The sequence below is a fragment of the Triticum aestivum genome, chromosome 2B (assembly GCF_018294505.1).
Source record: "Triticum aestivum cultivar Chinese Spring chromosome 2B, IWGSC CS RefSeq v2.1, whole genome shotgun sequence".
In the NCBI taxonomy this organism is placed as follows: Eukaryota; Viridiplantae; Streptophyta; class Magnoliopsida; order Poales; family Poaceae; genus Triticum; species Triticum aestivum.
The window spans coordinates 797,974,787-797,980,269 of record NC_057798.1 but is presented as its reverse complement, the minus strand read 5'-3'; positions in this window follow the sequence as shown (position 1 = coordinate 797,980,269).

Genomic DNA, 5,483 nt, shown 5'->3' with positions numbered 1-5,483 from the left:
ACGTACATGACTTCATCAGTAGCCCACGAATGGATCGAGGTTTGAGTGAGGAAGGAGTGGGCAATCTTTCCGACCTGCTTTCTGGTGCCGTAAAGGTGTTTTGCTCTGGATCAATGACTTTCAAGTGAGGGTGTCAACTTTCGTTCAGTCGCCTTGATCCATTCTTTATATTTGTCGAGTGAACTTTATGAACTTGGGGATTTCCGAGCGACGGATCGCAGGAGATCTTCCGTCTGACAAGTTGCCCGGTGGTTAAAGGATTTAGTGGGATCCGAATTTTGGGAAGCTCGCGAAGTGGAGAAGACCGCGGTACTCGGATGGGATAAGGCAGGGATGCCTCGATTCTCGCGCCGCCTTTTTCGCCACGTATCGCTTGCGCGATTGTATCGGGATTTGACAGGATCGCCTGGGCCTACCTGTCGGCCACTCGGAACTGACTCCATATAAGGAAACTGGCGGAGGTTTTTTGAACAGTGCCTCCTCATTTTCTCCTCTCTCGCCTTCGGATTCATCCGCTGCGCCCACCAACTATCCAACGCCGCTGCTGCGTTCTGGCCTCGTCGGCAACAATGGTGAAAGAGAAGACGGCGGCTTTGGAGCGGGCGAAGAAGGCGACGGCGGCGGCGAAGGCGAAGGGGAGAGCGACCAGTCGAGGGGGATCCTCATCGCGGTCCCGTTTGCCGCAAGGTTGGATCCAGGGTGATTGGATCCGCTCGACCATCACCCAAAAGGATCTCGACGACCTGGCCGATGAAGGCCTGATTGCGCACGGGGCGGCGAGCCTCCCGGGGATGGAGTGGCAGCCACAACCTCAGGAGGGTGAGCGTGTCCTCTTGGAGACTCATGTAGATCGAGGGTTCTCTTTGCCACCGCATCTTTTCTGTCGAGGGTTTGTGAATTTCTTTGGAGCTCAGCTTCACCACTTTACCCCCAATTCCATTGCATATCTCTCCGCCTTTGTATCTTTGTGTGAAAACTTCTTGGGTTGTCGGCTGCACTGGGGCCTCTTCAAACACATATTCACTTGTCGTTCTCAGATGGTGAAAAAAGGCTAGCCCCAATGATGAGAGAACTTAGGTAATCCAGATGTGTGGGGGTCTCAGGGTCCAGATGAGGAGTAAGAGCGCTTTCCCAGCTATGACCCTTCCCGAGTCAGTCAGAGGGTGGCAGTCGACCTGGTTCTACTGCCAAGACCAGTCGACGCCAGGGCAGTCGACTGGGCTCCCTCCCTTCTCTATGAATCGAGTGAACAAGCCATCCTCTCTGAAAGTAGTTCCGGAGGAGAAGGCTCAGGTAAAAATGTTGATGGAGCGAGTAGTCCAGTTGATTCGTGACGGTGTGACTGGCATGGACCTTCTGGAGATTTTCCTTCGGCGGCGCATCCAACCACTCCAGTATCGGGGCCACCCGATGTGGCTGTATTCTGGTACTGAGGACACCTCTCGGGTCCACCCCGAAGAGGTCGACGATGCCACACTGGAGAGGTGGATGACTGCCATCACAGTGAACAAGGACAACCCTCGTGGAGCCAGGAGGATCCCGCCACTCGACCAATCCTATGAGGCGGACAAGGTACGACCATTTTTCTCCGATTGTCCTGTCCGTTCTGTTTCGTCATAGATCAGTCGATTGACTTTTGTCTTGCTTGTTGTTTTTCAGGAAACCACCGAGTTGTACTCGATGCCCAACAGGGCACAAGCACATGCCGAAGAGGAGGAAGGAAGCGGAGGCGAAAGCCAAGAGGAGTGGGAGTCGGATGCCGATGAGGGTGATGAAGATGCAGGCTCTGATGAGGAGGAAGAGGAAGAGGAAGAGGAGGAGGAAGTTGCGCCTCCTCGTTCCGAAAGGAGGTCCAAGCTCGCCCATGACCCTGCGACTGATCGTGGCAAGGGGGTCGTGCCTGCTGGGCAGTCGACGAAACGTCCTCGGACATCTTCACCGGGCCGACTGAGAAGGCGTCGAAGCAACCCCGAGCGGCCCTGACAAAACCGGCGAAGGCCCTACCGAAGATGAGGATGGAAATTCCGACTGTTTCTGGGTAACAACATAACTCATGCTTTTCCTTTTATCATGGATACATTCTTTGTCGACTCAATCGCTGACAGACCGATTTTTGAAATCACAGTTCTACTACTTCTGAGACTTCAACCAGGCATGAGGATCAAGAAATGGAAGATGCTGCTACTTCTCATCCTGGTATGATCTGCATGGTTTCGCTTTTGGTCGATTGAATCTTCATTTTTGACTTTGAACTTCTTCTACAGCTCCACCTAGCGTTGTCATCAATCTCCCTGATGATGACGATGAAGCGCCACTCAGGCAGAGGAGGAGCAGGAAGGCGACTGTTGGCAAGGCTGCTCAGGTTGTGTCAGCACCTGGACCACAGATTCCAGAGGGGAGCAACGTTGCTTGGGCTACCGTGTCCTTTGCGGAGCCGTTGACGGTTGCCCGCCCTTCGTCGTCGAGTGCTGACCCGCCTTCTCTCTTCTCCACCTACCACGTCCCGTTGGACCAAGCAAGCGCTGCCAAGGAAGCCATACGCTAGGCCGGGATTATGATGGAGCAGGTGAAGGCGATCCGAACCGCCAGCCAAGCAGCTTATGACGCGAGTTTAGCCCTCCAGAGTAATGTCCAGGTTAGTTAAACATCGACTAGAAATCTTGATGTTTGTCATGCACCCACTGGGTGTGTCAATTCTACGGTGGACTGCTGGCAGTCGACTGTAGTCATTGTGTCTTGAAATTTCTCACTTTACTTGTTTCACTCGAGCATGGTCGAGTGGAACAATAAAACTGGTGGGGGCACGCTGAGTGCACCCACTGGGTGTAGTCCCCGAGACCGTGGTCGATTGCTGGAAATCGGCTATGGTCTGAATTTTTGAATGTTTTTTTACTGCTGACAGTTAACTGCTTCCGGTCGACTGATCGACTCTGAGTCTAGCTGATAGAACTAGTGGGGCACGCCGAGTGCACCCACTGGGTGTAGTCCCCGAGACTACAGTTGAATGTTTAGATTCAGCTGTAGTCTTAGAAATACTACGATTTTCCTTTTAGTCACTCGAAGTGATTTGTCGTTGATGTCTGTCGACTGAACTTTCGCAGAAATCCTGTGACCTTGTTTCTCATTATACCGAATTGGAGAACAAGCATATCCAACTTGAGCTTGACCAGAAGCTTGTCCAAGAGAACTTTACAAAGTCGAAGGAGGAGGCAAAAGGTATGTTTGGTGAGAATCTTGACGACTGTCCTTGCTTCTTGCCTGTCTCTAAGTCTGATCTTACTGTGATTTTTGCAGAAAAATTGAGGGATGCTCTGAAGAAGAAGGACCTTGACCTCGCCGAGGCGCAAAAAGCGGCTTCGGACAAGAAAAAACTTGCAGAAAAGAAGCTGGCTTCTGTTAACAAACTTGAAGAGGAAAACACTAATCTGAAAGCTGCTCTCGACGTGGCCAACCAAGAAGTCACTCGACTGAAGAACACCAATATGGTCCTGAGCGACAAAGCTGGCGAACTGGCGGGAAAGAAGAATGACTTGGAGGTTTATCTGGGAGGACTCGCCAAGAAGCTATTCCTCATGCTCGAAGGTAATCCCTTATCTCCGATTGGTAATTACTGACTTGCTGTAAGGGCGTTAGCTTATCCTTGAATCGTGTCCATAGAATTCTGCCAAAACTTTGAAGAGGAGACTAGTCGAGTGGAGACTGGCTTGGATCCCATCAATTCTCTGGTGAAGGATGAAACCGCTATGAACGTGCTCCACCTCGAGTCTCGCGTTGCTGCAGTGGTCGATTACCTTGGAAGACTGAAGGCCGCAACGTCGCGCATCGACACATTGCTCTGGCCAGAAGAAACGCTTCAGAACGACCTTGAGTTGCTGATGACTCGACTGAACGAAGTTTCGAGTCGAGTGCAAGAATGGAAGAAGTCTTCTGCCAGGTGCGGTGCTGACGTCGCTCTGTCCTTGGTCAGCGTCCACTGCAAGGAAGCCAGAGAAAACAAGCTGGCGTCTCTCAAGGTGGCCAACACTAGGAAGCATGACTTCCGTTCTTTCATGGAAACCTTCATCGCGGCTGCCACTTGGATCGCAGATGGGATCGACTTGGACGAGTTTGTTGCGCCTTCCAGCCCTCCGCAGGAGGGGTAAAAAACTTCTATGCTCGATGATTTGAATTTGCCTCGGAATGGCGAGTGATTTTTGTAACCGCCAAACTTTAACAGGCTTGATGCATGAGTACTTCTGGGTCCGTAGGACGTTATCCGAACCTTATTTGCAGTCGAAATACGTTTGCTTCTTTCGGACAACCATCTTCTTTGGATTGGAGTATATACTAGCATCTGTAATGCTCTTTTGCCGGTAGGAGTGAAGCACAAATTGCAGTCGACTTGTGCTCATCATGTTTGGGCGAGTGTTGGGTTGCAGTTAAGCCCCCCGAGTGGGAGGTTTGCTCTCCACTCGGTAGGTTTTTAGAAACTTAGGCGAGCACTGGGCTGCAGGTAAGTCCCCGAGTGGGAGGGTTGCTCTCCACTCGGTACGTTTTTTAGAAACTTAGGTGAGCACTGGGCTGCAGCTAAGCCCCCGAGTGGGAGGTTTGCTCTCCACTCGGTAGGCTTTTTAGAAACTTAGGCGAGCACTGGGCTGCAGCTAAGCCCCCGAGTGGGAGGTTTGCTCTCCACTCGGTAGGTTTTTTAGAAACTTAGGCGAGCACTGGGCTGCAGATAAGCCCCCGAGTGGGAGGTTTGCTCTCCACTCGGTAGGTTTTTTAGAAACTTAGGCGAGCACTAGGCTGCAGCTAAGCCCCCGAGTGGGAGGTTTGCTCTCCACTCGGTAAGTTTTTTAGAAACTTAGGCGAGCACTGGGCTGCAGCTAAGCCCCCGAGTGGGAGGTTTGCTCTCCACTCGGTAGGTTTTTTAGAAACTTAGGCGAGCACTGGGCTGCAGCTAAGCCCCCGAGTGGGAGGTTTGCTCTCCACTCGGTAGGTTTCTTAGAAACTTAAGCGAGTACTGGGCTGCAGATAAGCCCTCGAGTGGGAGGTTTGATCTCCACTCGGTAGGATTTTCGTGGCACGGCATTGAGGGAGAAGGTAGCAGTCGACCTGCGCTTCGTCCTCCTTGCAGGACGCACGTTGTCTTTTATTCTTAGGCGAACACTAGGTTGCAGCTAAGCCTCCGAGTGGAAGACTGGCTTATCACTCGGTAGGATTTTCAAAAACTTAGGCGAGCACTAGGCTGCAGCTAAGCCCCCGAATGGGAGGTTTGCTCTCCACTCGGTAGGTTTTTTGGAAACTTAGGCGAGCACTGGGCTGCAGCTAAGCCCCCGAGTGGAAGGCTGGCTTACCACTCGGTAGGATTTTGTTTACTTAGGCGAGTACTTGGACTGCAGCTAAGCCTCTGAGTGGGAGGCTGGCTCACCACTCGGTAGGGTTTTGTTTTAACTTAGGCGAAACGGATTCGCAGCTAAGCCTCCGAGTTGAAGACTGGCTTTCCA